The following is a 16,593-nucleotide window of genomic DNA, read 5'->3' as shown; positions in this document are numbered from 1 at the left end:
TATATGGTTAATAATTTCTATATCCTGCTTAAGAAGTCTTTCCCTAACTCAGGGTCACAAAGATGTTCTCAAGTTTCTTTCTTTCAGAGGCTTTTACACATACTAGAAAGGCCAAAAAGAAAAGTTGACAATACCCAGTGCAAGCAAAGATCTGGAGCAACCAGATCTCTGATAAATTGCTGGAGACAGTACAAAGTGATACAAATGCTGTAGAAAATCGCTTGGTATGTTCTTACGCTGTTAAACATACACCTGTATTATGGTGCAGCAATTTCACTCTCAGTATTTCCTCAAGAGAAGTGAAAACATGTCTATTAACATTTACACAAAAATACAGCAGCCAAATTCATAATAGTTAAAACTGGAAACAACTCAATTGTCCAACTACCAGTTGCAGATAAACACATTGTAGTACATTATCATAATGGTGAATGAACCACCAGAGCATACAATGGATCACAAGAACACAATGAGCAAAACAAGCCAGGCACAAAAGAGTACATACTTTATAGCTCCTTTTCTATGAAGTTCAAAGCCAGTTAAACAAATAGACGTTGATAGAAATTAGAATAGTGGTCACCTTAGGGTGGAGCAAAAGAAAGAAGATTGTCCATAAGATAGCAAAGGGAATTGTCTAAGCTGGTAACTTACAACAGTATAGATTACATGAGTGTATGTAGACATTATTGAATGGTGTACCTCGAATTTGTGCATTTCACCACATGTAATATGCCACAAAAATATTTCATATTACATTTTAGAGGATAAGTGTAAACTTGTCCTAAATATATATCAGTTGAGAGATGTACACCTTATGACATTTGTTATTATATTCTACTAAACATTCTACTAGAAAATGTTATATTGGGAGAAATTCCAATAGAGTGTATCTGCGTTTCCTGTATTCCGTGGAAATATCTGTTCTCATCTGTGCTGTTTTAGATGTAAGTAGAAACTCAGATGATGTGTTAGAGGTTGTTTTGCTCTGGGTTACAGCATTTTAACTCCATAGGACCTTCCCACAGTGGGGCTGTGTTCTCGCCTACATTTGATCTGTACCACTGGGCAAGAATTACTTATGTCTCTACCTATGGTTCTAAGTATAAAATATGCAACAGGATTATATTTATAACATAAGATGCAAATATATTTTTGTTAACTATAAAATTAAAGGTAATCCACTCCATCTTCTCAAAGGCCAAAGAAAATATGTCATTTGATCAGCAACCCAGGTCTGCTAAGTCTTCAACTTAGTCTTAATCATACAAAAGAGGCTGCGTAACTGTGGACAAAACATTAACAAAATCTTTTGTCCTTTATAAACAAAATTGATCTTGAGTTAACTTTATAGCACAGTTTCCCTGGAAACCTGAAATGGGTAGAATTAAAGCAGTGCTACTGGGCAATATTTCTTAAGATAAAAGATAACAAATTGCATCTGGCAAGAGAGAAACTATGTATGGACTATATATACCTGGTGGAAACCACAGCTTTGGGCTCCCTAAGTGTAGTGACTCAACACAGCAGGTTCCTTGCAGAGACTCTGAAAAGAATGCTTGTTCAAACATTGGTAAAAGAGAAACTGGTTTCTATTTGAGAAATGAGACTGTCAAGCCATGATGAATGGCATGTATGAAGTGTATCAACCTTCACCTGAACTATCAACTTGGAAACCAGAGATTAGCCCCTAGATTGGTGTGAGGATGCACAGGAAGTCTTTTTTTTTTTTTTTTAAGATTTATTTATTTATTTATTTATTTATTTATACAAGTACTGGATATAGTCAGAAGTGCAGGAGGGTGAGAGAATTCACCAGAGCCAGAGCGGGGAACAGAACAGGCAGACTGACGAAAAACACTGCTGAGGGGAGCAGCAGACGCAGCAGGACAGGTCTGTCGCGCCATGTGGGACCAGTGCTGCAGAGGCTGCGGGCAGCTTTGCAGCCCAGAGCTCAACCGCTGCCCACCAGGGGAGGCCCACACAAGAAGTCTTAAAGAAGAGTGATGTCCAGTGCTGCCCATCTGGTGAATTGTATTTCCCTCCCTTCTATTCCTCCTCTAATTGAATGTAATGCCCATGTGCCCTCAGGAAGTCAGTGAGTCAGAATTTTTACAGACCCACTGGTCTCTAAAATAACTCAGGACACAATACAAGTTTCTTTGCTATCTGAAAATAGAATGTTCCTATGAAAACTTGAGCAAGTTAAAGCAAAGATATGATTATATTTAATTCATACAGAAAAAATTTTTAGTATTCCCAGACCTAAAAATAACCTACAAAATCATACCAAATAATACATAAAACCTAAAATAACACTAACATATCAGGAAATATATGCTTAAATACCTAGGGTATAAAGTACTTCTCAGAGAAAGAGCTTGACAGGGCCTCTCTCACTGCTGAGGGTGCATATAGCTGCCGCAAAACCAATGCTAAAAGCTATTTTTGATTTTTGTTTTTTGTCTAAAAAGCAAAAAGTCCCTTTCAGACTTCTTTCAGTTAGCAAAAACAGGTACTAATGTAGGTCTTTTGTAAAAGCAAAGTGCTAAAACGTGAACTTTCAAAAGGCAGGGGACACCTGTTCAGGATATCTTATACATAATGCAGTGAATAAAAATGTCTTTCATGGTTGATGAGAAATTTACTACCCTTGGAATCATTTTCATCTCTGTCCTATGGTAAGTCAGTCTTCAGTGCACAATATAAACTGAAGATTGTATCTACTCCTAATACAGTAGTAGGAATGTCATAAGGAGAAAGTAACACATTAAATATTTTTATCTCCTCAGAAGAAAGGCATTACAAATATCAAAATATGTTTTGGGACATAGTTGCTAACTTTATATCCCCTGATACTTCTTATAATCTTCTGTTCTTTGTTTTCTTCACAGACATACACATAAGTTGTCTCTCTCTAAAATATTAATTTCATGTGTCAAAAATATTAATTTCACATGTCAAATTAAAGAATCTCTCTTCTACACCTGATTAACTGCATCCAATCACTACATATCACAAATCAAAGCAAACAATTGGAATATTCTAATACCATTAGAAAATTTGGTGATCAAAGAGTAGATAAGAACAAAGAATGGAAATTTCAAAATCATTCTATAGCAGAGAAAAAAAATTAGGGATATTTAAAGTATTGACACAAACTTGAAATAAATAAACTATGAGTAGCTCCTGAACATTTTCCATGGGCATATAAATTAATCTACCTGTTAGGTCTGTCAGAAACCATTGTTCTACCTTCAGTTACTAATTTTTCTTGAGTTTGCTTTTCCTACATGAAATTTCAACGAGCCTAACATCAAAGGTAAGCCAATGAACCTAATATTATATGATGCACTTTAAAGAGATTGACTCATCTTGAATATACATGCACTTGAAAACTGAATTTTAATTAATAAAAAGAACTGGTATACTCAAAATTCCCTTACTGAGTTCTAGGTACAAGCCCCACCTACTCATCTGACAGTTACCATTCCATTTGCAGATACTGAATCCATTTGAAAAAAAATAGTTCAATATATCTATGACTAGACAACTAGTTTTAGATGATAAAGCTTCAGGGTTTTTTGTTTTGTTTTATTTTGTCTTTGAGGACAAAAAACACCATAATTTTTCAGATAATTAAAATGATATATTTGTGTTCTACGCATACATGAATATTTTACCCACAATAGTCTGTAGTGGCACTTTAAGCTGCCACAAATTAACTCAAAACATTCTAACCACAACAGTTCTGTTCTCTAGCATGTTTAAGAAGGACCTATAAGTGGTGATGGAGAAGAAAGAGGCAAACTATCCCACCTAACTCCTTAACTTTATAATCTTCCCTACCAACGAATTTATATCTGTATAAATAAAAAATAAATAATATGGTAAACATTGCCTGCATTGTTGCCATCTCTCTGTGGCAACAAAAGACAGTCTCCCTCAGATGGTGATTTGGAGTAGAATCTATGGAGCCACTGCAGCCATGGAGAGCTCACCTCTATTGATCCTCTATTCATCTTGGTCCACCTAGGAGGCTGACCAATTCTTGTCTTTTTTTAAGATTTGTTTATTTATGCATACAAGAGCAGAGGTACAGGCCAGAGATGCGGGGCGGTGAGAGGATTCACCAGAGACAGAGTGGGGAATAGAACAGGCAGACTTACCAAAATACACTGCTGAGGGGAGCAGCGGGCGAGTCAGGAGAGGTCTGCTCGCCATGTGGGTTGCTCCCTGGCGGGCCGGGAATCAAACTTGGGCTGCAGAGGCTGCGGATTGCTTCATAGTGTAGTGCTTAACCCCTCGCGCCACCAGGAAGGCCCATTACTGACCAATTCTATTAGCTATACTGATTTTGATTTCTAACAGGAACATGCTCTATGATTACAGTGTACTTGATAGATAATTCTGTACTCTTTTTGTCAATTCCCTGAGGATGTGCATCAACTGTATCTCATTAATCTACTTACTCTAAGTTTTGCACATAGGCCTGGTATACAGAAAACTGAGTAAATGAATGAAAGCACAAATGGTTGACTGAGTAGCTGTATGGTAGTCAATTAGTCTCAATAGCTACTAAAGATGCCCCTAAACTAGCAACATGTTTTTGGCTGCTATCAATGAGTAACAGAATAGCAGACTAAAAATGGATTAAATGAGGTAGATATTTATTATATCATTTTAAAAGGAAATGTCTCCAAGGTCAGTACAGAAATTCAGTTATTTCATATGGGTCCAGATTCTTTCTACCTTTCTACTCTTTCACCTTCCACCTTCAGCATGTTAGCAATTATCTGTTTCCATGGTAACAAGATGGTTGGTAAAGTTTTGACAGCACATCATCACAAGAACAAAGGGCCAAAGCAGAAGTGAAGGGAATGCATAGGAAAAAACTTTTTTCTCTTTCCAGAAGTCCTCCATTCTACTACACTTCTGTTTACCGCTCACTGGTCAAGACCATAAAAGAAGAATGTAATTTCCATAACTGGTTCTCTCTGGGTAGAGAACAGAAATGCATCCTCCCTGCTCTAGTCTACCAAAGAACATAAAGAGAAAGTAATGGTTAAAACCTCAGCATTTTCATAAGTGAAAAGTCAGCACACTCTCAAATTATTCATTATTCAACAAATACTCATTGAACACCATTATATGATAGGCCTTATTTCCATCCCTGCAATACATTAAAAAACAAAATATAACTTCCAAACCCATGGAGTTTATATTCTAGAGGAGAAAACAGATAATAAGCAATAAGTATGATAAATAATAAGATATAGGTATTACATGTACATATTTCATGCATACAGTTGACACTTTAACTACTCAGGAGTTAGGGACACTAACTCTTATATAGTCAAAAATTTGTGTGTATGTTTGACTGCCCAAAAAACTTAATTACAGTTTTCTCTTGACATCCTCATGGGGCTGATTTCAGAACAGTGCCCCTGTTCCTCCCCTCTCCATCAGAATACCAAAATCCTTAGATGCGCAAGTGCCTTAGCGTTGGCCCTCTGCATCCAGGGTTCTACATCCGTAGATTCAACCAACCAATATGTGAGATTGGTTGAATCTATGAATGCAGAATCTGTGGATATAGGCAACCAACTGTATTTCTTGAAAAAAAAAATATGTTTAATATAATATATGCATCTCTTAATCTTTACTGATGCACACTTGAAACTTACCCAATGTTATAATGCAGTGCTGCTTCCATAAAAATATTCTTCAAAAAGAAAAAAATATGCATATAAGTGGACCCATATAGTGCAAAACCATGTTGTGCATATAAAAGTGATAAGTGGTTTTATTTTATTTTGTGTTAAACATCAGGGTGAGATGGAACCGAATAGATTTTTTAAAAAGGGTCATCAGAGAAGGCTTCCTGAGAAAGTGACAATGATTTGAAGGGAAAGAAAGCCAAAGTATAAGGGCCCCCAGCCTGAACAGCTGACTGATTCTGCATATGAAATAGCAGAAAGTCAAACTGTCAAGTCTTTCAGGTCAAGCCTAATTTTTCAGAAGACCTCAAGACAGCTGCCACCAAAATGAAAACGCATGTCAGAAGAACAAAGAACAAAAAACCAAAGATTGACGTACCCTGTAGAATATATCCAGAAAGTTTTAGATTGTACTTACAGACACATTTGAAGCAAACAAATTAGGAGATTACAAAGACTGAACAAATGTTCTTCTTAAAAATTCATTGAGCCTAAGAACCAAAGGGTTATATCTCTATGAGCCTTAAAACAATTTATGAGTCTATAAGCAGCTGCAAATTATATGCAGCCCCCCCCAAGGGGCACGTATTCCCAAAACCCATTTCAATTGTGGCCAAGGAAAATAACAGACAAGGAAGTTCTTCCAGAGAACAGAGCAAAGGACCACAGAGAACAATGGACAAGAATTTCCTCCCTGAGAGCAGAAACAGGTTCCAGTGAGATGCCTCCTCCACTGCCAGAGTAAACAGCTTGCTCAGTTGGCTTCCAACAGTGCTATTGACCAGCAGAGTGATGTTCTTTCATATTCTTCTCTTTTCTGAGTAAGTTTTAATTCTCCGATCCACCTGAGCTATATCTGGACTCAGCTCAAAGGACTACATGTCACCCAGGAGTTATTTGGTTTGAACCTAAATCAGCAACTGCATGGAACTTTGAGTTTTCTCCCTTGGGAAAGGGATGAGTGTATGATGCATGTCTTGCCTGGAGACATGATGAGTGTGAGAAAAAAAGATACACACAATATCTTGACAGCCAGAGTTGCTGACAGTGGGAGGGATAATAGCCACCCACCAATGGTCATCCCTACTTATTTCTGGGCACATAATTAGGTTACATTTCACAGCTTCCCTAGCAGACTAGTGAAACCACGTGACTAAATTCTTAGCGGTGATGCGTGAGTAGATGTGATGTGTGCCTGCTTCTCCAGGACTGGGGCCTTGAAGAAGTGTTCTTTCTCCACTATTAATCCCTTTTGAGGGCCTCCCCTGGTGGTTCAGGCAGTTGACCACAGTGTTGTGAAGCTGTCCACAGCCTCTGCAGCGCAGGTTTGATCCCAGCCGGCAGGGGAGTTACCTACATGGCGCGGTAGACCTCTCCTGTGTCACCTGCTGCTTCCCTCAGCAGTGTATTTCAGTCAGTCTGCCTGCTCTGTTCCCCACTCTGTCTCTGGTGAATCCTCTCACCCTCCCGCACATCTGGCCTGTACCCCGGTTCTTGTATGCATGAATAAATAAATCTTTAAAAAAAATCCCTTTCAAATGGCTAAAACCTGCATGTGATAACCAAACCTGGACCTTGCATTTGCTGACTAGGTCCTAGAGAATGGAAGTTACAATATGAAAGAACTTTGGGCCACCAAATCATCATGTGGAAAAGAGCTAAGTCAACCTGAAGCACTTTCACGCGAGGGAGAAATAATCTTGTTCATTAAGTTCCTGCTTTTCTACCTCTACATTTATAGCTACTTAGTTGCTTAACACAGAACTTTAACTCCCTGGCCAGTGCAGAAATTATCTTCTATATATTTCAAGATGGCAAAAGAGGACATAGTATATCTTAGAAAGCTTTTGTAATAGTTTAGACTACTATTACTGAATACCGTAAATAAGGTGACTTATAGAAATCACAAATTTATTTCTCAGTTCTAGAGGCTGGAAGTCCAAGTTTAGGGTGCCAGCAGAGTCTGCGTATTGTGAAGGACCCCAGTCTGTGAGGGCCACTTATATTCCTAGACAGTTTTGTCACCATGTCAGGGAGGGAAGACGGTCAGTCTACTGCAGTTCTCTTTCAAAACAGTAAAATTTCTGAAGTTGTGAACCCATCATTTTCCACTTATTTTGGAAAAAACCCTACATTGCCTACAGACTATTGATAAATGAATTATTACTATATTTGACATGTAAGATTTAGCAGAATAATAACCAAAAAGAAAACAGAAAAATATTATTTGCTAATGTGTTACTTAGATATCTTTTATAGTGCTACAGCAATCAAAATGCAAATATGTTTGAATTAATTAAATGCCAATTAAATTATACATCAGTACCATTAGAAACTCCATTCCAAAAGCAATTTCTTAATGCCTTTCTCTTACACTAGCTGATAAATATCTCAAAAGGAACCTGTCTTGCCCTCTACTATATATTACAAGGCACAGTATCTCACATACAATGAGAAATTAATAAATTTTGCTGAATGAATAAGTGATTGAATGAAAAAATAAAGAATATTAAATTATTTTTAATTTTTGTGGAAAAATAACATTTAGTAGAAATTCAAAAACAAAAAGCCAGGAAAGTTTTCTTCTTTTATCATCTACTCTTAATTTATCATCTGTCATAAATAAACCTTCCTGAATAGAGAAAATTCTGAAATTTTAAATTTTATATCCAACCCAATGGGCACACAAATAGTTAACCTAGAAATATGTCTGGATTTCAAATTCTAGTCTGACTATCCCACTCCCAGACATCTGATGTTTATACAATGAAATATAAAAATAAAACTCTGGTAAAATATTATGAAACAGCCTCTCTTCTAACTTCAGCCATCAATCCAAAACTTTCCTTTTATCACCTTGAATTTAACAGTTGGAATTGTGCACATTACTAAAGACTGGGTTTGGCCCACAGCAGGAAAAAAAAAAAAAATCAATAGCTTGGTAGTTAACTCCCAATCTCCTCCCAGCAATAACAACAGTAAATTTATCCACAGGCTGGAAATAGGTTTGGTTTGCTCTGCCTGCACAACAGGACAATGGATGAGCCAAGAACTTACCTATAATATCAGCATTACTGAAATTACAGGTGGTAAATTCCTTTAATGCAAATATTTGTATCCCAAACTCAGAAAGGAATACTTGCCTAAGCTTGAGAGGAGCTATAATTTCAAGAAAGTATTTTCTTTAGAGTTAAGGATTCCAACAGAGTAGCGATGGATTCTCTGTCTAGAACCTAGTGAGGATTAGACATTCAGAAAATGCATCCACAAAACTGAAATAAGTCTGCTACATTGCCCAATTTGAGTGCAAAGCAAAAGGAATTCTTAAACAGTTCATTACTTTTTACTTGCTCACTAAAAATAAAAAAATAGTGTAAACAGGCATTTTTAACCCAAAATATACTAAGCCAGCTAATCTAAGATTGGCTGTTGAGTTCAGTGTTTATTAACCAATTTTAAACATGTTATTTACTCACTCACATTTATTTAAAAAAAAATTTTTTTTGAGCACTGTGGCAGATTTTTGCCTATTCCAATTTCCATAAACCCTCTTAAAAAACTCTGCTTTTTGCACTACTGGTGGAAGTGCAAAATGGTCCAACCACTATGGAAAGCTGTGTGAAGATTTCTTGACCTACTAAACATAGAGCTTCCATGTGATCCAGCAATTCCACTCCTACATAGTTACCCAAAGGACACAGAAACATTAATTCCAAAGGGCACCTGCATCCCTGTGTTTATAGCAGCACTATTTACAATAGCTAAGCTATGGAAACAACCCAAATGCCCAAAAACAGATGACTGGATCAAGAAGATGTGGCATATATACACAATGGAATATTAACCAGCAATCAAAAAAGATAAACTCACGCAATTTGCAACAACATGGATGGAATTGGAAGGGATCATACTCAGCTAAATAAGCCAGAAAGAAAAAGAAAAATACCAGATGGTCTCACTCATAGCAGGAATCTAGAAAATCTAAATAAAGGACCAGGAAAAAGAATAACTATAATAAAGAAAAAATCAAAATCAACAAGCAACGATAAACCAGAGACACACTATAGGGGGTGGGGGAGGAGAGGAGGGATTAGTGTCAGAATAAGGGGGGATGGGAATTGTATGGGGAATATAACCAAAATGAAAATGCATACATTGTGCAAAAATGAAAAATTATGTAAGAATTATACAAAATAAAATATATTAAAAAAAAAAGAAATGCAAACAGCTGAAAGAACAAACTCTGACTTTACCTACTATTCTATAAATAAGGTCAAAATGCACTGCTGGTGGGGGAAACACAGCCCAGAAGTTCGTATAAATGTGTGCCATTTCTGCTGTTGACACTTTTTTTTTTTTATAGAGGCATGTTTTATTTATTTATTATTTGTTTATTTGTTTTGTTTATACATGCACTGGGTACAGTCAGAAGCACGGGAGGGTGAGAGAATTCACCAGAGCCAGAGCAGGGAGCAGAGCAGGCAGAAGGACCGAAGTACACTGCTGAGGGGAGCAGCGGGCAGCAGGAGAGGTCTGCACACCATGTGGGACCCTCCTCTGGTGGCCAGGGAGCAGCCGGGGATCGAACCGGCTCTGCAGAGGCTGTGGGCAGCTTTGCAACCCAGCGCTCAACCACTGCGCCACCCGGGAGGCCCTGTTGACACTTTTATAAATATAAAGAATGCACTGAATAAATCCTGCTATATATCTCTTTGTAAAAAAAAGAATGATTAAAGGACACAATTTAGTTGATACAAGCAAAATTTAAGATTTCATGAGACAAGATATGGAAAGTAGAAACTGCCTGCTTCATAGAAGTGTTCAATAAAATTTATTTGTATCACCTAAAAAAAAAATTTTAAAAATTAAAAAACTCTGGGCCTCCCCGGTGGCGCAGCGGTTGAGCGCTGGGTTGCGAAGCTGCCCGCGGCCTCTGCGGCGCCGGTTCGATCCCCGGCTGCTCCCAGGCCACTGGAGGAGGGTCCCACATGGCGCGCAGACCTCTCCTGCCGCCCGCTGCTCCCCTCAGCAGTGTACTTCGGTCCTTCTGCCTGCTCTGCTCCCCGCTCTGGCTCTGGTGAATTCTCTCACCCTCCCGCGCTTCTGACTGTACCCAGTGCATGTATAAACAAAAACAAAAAAACAAACAAACCAGCAAACAAATAAAGCATGCCTCTATAAAAAAAAATAAATAAATAAAAAATAAAAAAAAATAAAATAAAATAAAAATTAAAAAACTCTGCTTTCAGGTTGGACACATGGAATGCCTCAAATCAAGATTTGATCCCCAAGTTTCCCATTCAGCTAGAGAAAAGGGGGTAACTAGAACTGTTCTGTGGCAAGTTTCTGAGAAATGTCCTTAAAGGGGAGCTGGTATATATTCTTTGCCCTGACATCTCATCTTCCTCCACCTGGCTATTTGGAAGGAAGTTCCAATAAAATGGCTTATCTCTGGCACAAGCAGATGAGACCCACATCTTAGAGATAACGGAACAGAAGGCTAGAAGCAGTATGCTTGCCTGAGGACTTAGTGGGTCAGAGCCACCACATCCACCCTAGACTGCCCTCCTCTAGACTTTAATGTAAGAGAAAAAGTAAAATCTTTCTAAGTCACTGTAATTTGTGGGCTTTATATTACTTGCAGAGAAACCTAACCCTAACTGTTAAAAGGAGAGTTTATAAAATATTATATGTTGGGCCTCCCTGGTGACGCAGCAGGTTGAGCACAGCGCTGTGAAGCTGTCTGCAGCCTCTGCAGTGCTGGTTCCATCCCGATCGGCCAGGGAGAAACCCACATTGCACGGCAGACCTCTCCTGTCTCGCCCGCTGCTCCCCTCAGCAGTGTACTTTGGTCCTTCTGCCTGTTCTGCTCCCTGCTCTGTCTCTGGTGAATTCTCTCACCCTCCCGCAACTCTGGCTTGTACCCCAGTGCTTGTATAAATAAATAAATCTTTAAAAAATAAATAAATAAATAAATAAAATATTATATGTTGAAATAAATACACAATAACTAAGGCAGAATTCCTACATACAACCAAGTTAAAATTTAGCAATGTATGCTGATGTACATAGAGGACCAAGAGTAGAGTATGATGTTTTTTGCCAGTTTATATTTTCAAATCAATTCTCTTGTTCTGGTAATGACAACCAATTTCCTTTGGAGAAACTATTCTCCCATATCATGAGATCAAATTTTAATTCTCATAGCTCTATTTCTGAGCCAACTTCATATATTTGAGGGTGAGGGGGAGAAGAAGGAATGTAATCCAAGCCTGACCATTTTTTTTTAATTTTTTTTATTTTTATATTCCCCAAACAATTGCAACCCCTTTATTTTGACCGCAATTCCTGACCATTTAAAGTACCAGTCATTGGTATTGATTCAGGATGGACATATGAATTTAACTTGGCCATTTAGAATCCTGCTTATTCATCAGCCACCACTGCAATCTGTTGCATAACAAAACCCACAACAAACATCTGTTAGACTTCTGTAGATCGGCTGGGCCTCTAGAACCTAGCTTGAGGCTGCAGATTGGACCCAATCTGCTTCACATGTTTCTCATCCTCCTTAGAGTAGTAACTGGGTGAATATCTTCTCATGATATGTGGCAGGGCTCAAGAAACCAAGCTAAATCATGCAACCATAATTAAGATTGCTGTTCATTAATATTCCACTGGGGTGGGGAAATACATTCTGCCTACTATAGTGAACCATAAAGGTTATGTGGCAGAGGAAGGGTATGAAGAAGTGGAAATAATAATGCAATTAAGTATTCATACATCTTGAGTGTCCATTGAATTTAGGGTCATCATACTCGAAAGCTCTAAGTCTAGGGCTGCATTTGCTAATCTTCCAAGTGGATGACACATCTCCAACAGCAGAGAATAAAATAATACAAGATGAGGTGAGAGATGAATGGATAGATGTGTGCATGCATGCATATGCTATGTATACAGAATCCTCTAGTTTAAAATGGGACCATGCCAAGAAAAATACCAAAAATTGTAGTGGTATTAATATGAATTGTGGATATTCAGAAAAGTGAGAAGATTAGAGAATTTTTTGTAGCAGAAATTCACTTGAATGATGAGTGAGAATTATTTTCCTCATAGCAGTGATGAATTTAAAGTGATTTTCAAAGAAAAATTATGTAACCTCTCTAACAGTCATTGTTTGCTTATTTAGCTATCTTTTTTTCCTTTCCTATTTTCAGAAAGACTCCTAAGTACTTTTTTCTAGAATCCATTGTTGGCATATAAATTCTGGTGATGAAATATAAGCAGAAATCTACCAGCGCCTCTCAGGAAAAAGTTTCCTTTCTTGCAAAAACGAGACAGCTTACCCTTACCTTCTTCCTATATCTTCCACCTCTCTCTTTTTGCCTGGAAGAAAATATGTTGCTTAATTATAGGACAACTATTCTTCACTCTTAAGCGGAAAGTCTGAATAGTAGCAGAGAGGGTAATAATCTTGACAACAATGAGCCAATCTATACTAGCCAGTAGTTGGTTCCTCTGATCTTGTTCTGTGAAACAAATAAAACCTTATGATGCTTGAGGTACTGTTAATCAGGCTTTCTGGTACTTCCATCTAAAAAGGTTCTAACTGATTTAAAGCTAAAGTCAAGGTAATATCTACTTTAGGTCAAGAACAAATTATAAAACTAATTATTGCATATCACCGTATTGTATATGACACACTTTTGCCTGCTTTATTGAGTTACAAGATTAGAAAGGTTGCAGTTGAGATAAAATTCTTGACCTTGCAAGTTAATCAGTGATATTAAATGAGACAATAAACTGGAAATTTCCTTGTAACTGTTGAAATGCTAAGTAGACTTATGTACTACTGTTAGGAGAATGACAAGAAGCCATGACAAGTTTTGAGAAGGAGATTTCCTGAGTGTGTTTTCAGAATGAACTGTGAAGGATGAACTGAAAAAAAAAAAATTAGAATGGATCTGTGAAGAAACTCATTGGTGAATTAATACTCCACTGACAAAATAAGGGATTCCACCCAGGATGCACTAAGGAATATCAGCAAGTTAGCAAATAGGGCAAATGATATGAATTATCTCTTGTCAGACACTAAAACACAGGAAAAGATAAATAAAAAGAAATAAAAAGAAATAAATGAGGTGAGCCCAAGTAGCCCTGGTTTTATGCCTGGAACTACTTTTAAACCATGGTCCACATGGGAGAGCTAAGCAAAGCTGGGCTGAAAAGACAATGATTGTATTTGAGGAGTATGAGATGACCGGAATTGAAAAACTAAAGAAGAAAAATTACACATAGATGCCGGGGACCAGCCTCCGGCAAAATGTCGTGTCAGGGGTTCCTGAAAGGATGAGAGACGGCGTCCGCGAAAATGAAAGGACTGAGGGGAAGGGGATGAGGTAGAATGAGGAGACACTGACACTTGGTGAGGTGCTAGTATCTTCTGCTGAGAGGCTCAGCAGGTTCTTTATACATTTTTTGCAAGCAGTGAGATTACATTATCATGTGTATAGAAACAAAGCAAAAACAATCAGTGCATCTCTTTTTCTATGGGCTTTTGGCCACTACGTGCTCTCAGTAAGAAGGCAACCTTCAAGGTTAATAAAAAACTAAGCCTTACACTAAAACTCATTGTTTCAGCTAAACAATAACCTAGGACAGTAGATAGCCGTCAGTACATCCCTATCAGCCAAAGCCTAAGCAAGAAAAGACTTTTTTTTTTTATTCGCGTGGCCTTCAGCCGGGGATCGGCTGCTACTCAGCTATCAGAACTTTTTCTACCTAGAAACTCCTAACTTAAATAGCTTCATTTAAAAACTTTCCCAAGAAACTTCAAAAGAAGGCAAAAGAAGGACCCACTACAACTGTTGTGCTGGATTGCTTGTCAGGCATGCACAACAAACCGTCTCCCATTGTCAAGTGGGCCAAACTGCCCAACAACTAATTTCTAAACAGACAATTTTCCGTGCCATTTACTTACAGTATGCTGATACATATAATTTATTGCCTAATATATTTTTTGATAAATTTTTCTCTCTCTATGACCAAGAACAAAAAGCAAAGGGATGTCAGATCTTCAGCCCCATGGTGTGAGGCCCTTTCTTTTAGCTGCTTGTCAGTATCCTATCTGGCTGGGGCAACAAGACCCCATGCAGCACATAGATTTTCAGAAGCCTCTTTAACTCCTGCCTGAATACTAATCTGCACATGGTCAAGTGTGACTCAAAGAGGCTAGGCAACAATGAGCTCCCAGGGGAAGAAGAATTACTGGGGAACCATAAACTGAACAACTACTGGAACTCACAGGGGAAAACAAATGAGAACATATAGGACAAACAGAAAACAAATAAAGGTAGACTTAAACTCAACAGATCAATAAACTACATTAAATGTAAATGAATTAAATATATCAATTAAAAGACAGAGATTATCAGACTTTTTTAAAAAACAAACAAAACTATGTTAAATATACATATTAATATAAAGACATTGAGGGAGCAAAAATACAAATAGAGGAAATGGATACACTAATCATAAGCAAGGAGGAGTGGCTATATTTATATCAGAGAAAGTCAATTACAGAAGAAATACTACAAGGAATAAAAAGAAAGTTATAATGATAAAAGGGTCAATTCATAAAGAATCTTAACAGTCCTTGCCATGACTCAGATATTCTACTCCTAGGTATTTGCCTAGAGGAAAGAAAGGATAAGCACCCTAAAAAGGCTTCACTTGAATATCCAAAGCAGCTTTATAACATCCAAAACCCAGAAATTGTGCTGAATAATTCATGTCTTCATCAACAAATGAATGGATAAATTATGGAATACTATTCAACAATAAAAAGGAACAGGAGCTACTGCGACAAAATATCTGTTGTAATTCTCAAAAACACGAAGTAGCCAGTGACAAAAGAATAGATGCCAGTTAATTCTATGAAGTTCCAGAACAGCTTAAACTTGTCTGTAGTGATGTAAATTAATTCACAATTTGGAGACGTGAAAAGGAAACAGCCTGAGGGAATTTGGGGGTTGTGGAAATGTTCTATACCTTGATTGGGGTCATTGTTATAAAAGGGTATGCATTTATCAAGACTCATTAACTATACTTCTAAAGTGAAAAGCTGTTATCTCTGTAAAGTACAACTCAACTAGTTGACTTAAGAAAAAAAAAAGAATTTTAAGGAGAGTTAATGGGGTAAAACACCACAGAGAAGAGGGATCACTGACAACTGAAAAGAATAAGTTTCATTACAAGGAAATTATTTGTGATTTTAGAATACACTTTTATTGAACAGATCGGTAAATTCCAGGATGCATGGCATTTCAATCATGTTTCTATAGAATAAATTTAAATAGAAAAAACAGACACTTCTATTCCAATTAATACTTCAGCATTTAAGGCGCCTAGGAATCACCTTGTTATAATGCAGGTTGTGAGTCAGAAATATCTTGGATGCGACTAAGATTCTTCATTTTTAATAAGACACCAGGTGATGTAAATGTTGCTGATTCATCTATTACACTTTAGCAAGAACACGGACCACTTTTGTGGTTTATAAACTGGGTGGGTTGGGTCTAGAAGTTCCCCAGACCTCTCTGCATCCACTCCTACAACAGTCCCACGTAGACTGCAAGCCCAGACCCCCTTCTATTTAAAAACGTAACCAGCACCGGGGCTTATGATGCTGTGGGAAATAACAGCGATTTTACATCAGTTGCATTCGGTTCAAGCCCTGGTTCTGATTTTCATCAACGGATATTCCGAGTTACCCCTAAACTGCAGAATTGAAGAACACTTCCCGTTTCTCCTCCCCAGGCTGCTGTGAAAACGACAACAGAAAACGTAAGCGAAAGTATCAGACGAGCTACCACCC

This window comes from Talpa europaea (genome assembly GCF_964194135.1).
Source record: "Talpa europaea genome assembly, chromosome: 4".
NCBI lineage: Eukaryota > Metazoa > Chordata > Mammalia > Eulipotyphla > Talpidae > Talpa > Talpa europaea.
Note: the sequence above shows the minus strand (reverse complement) of the source record.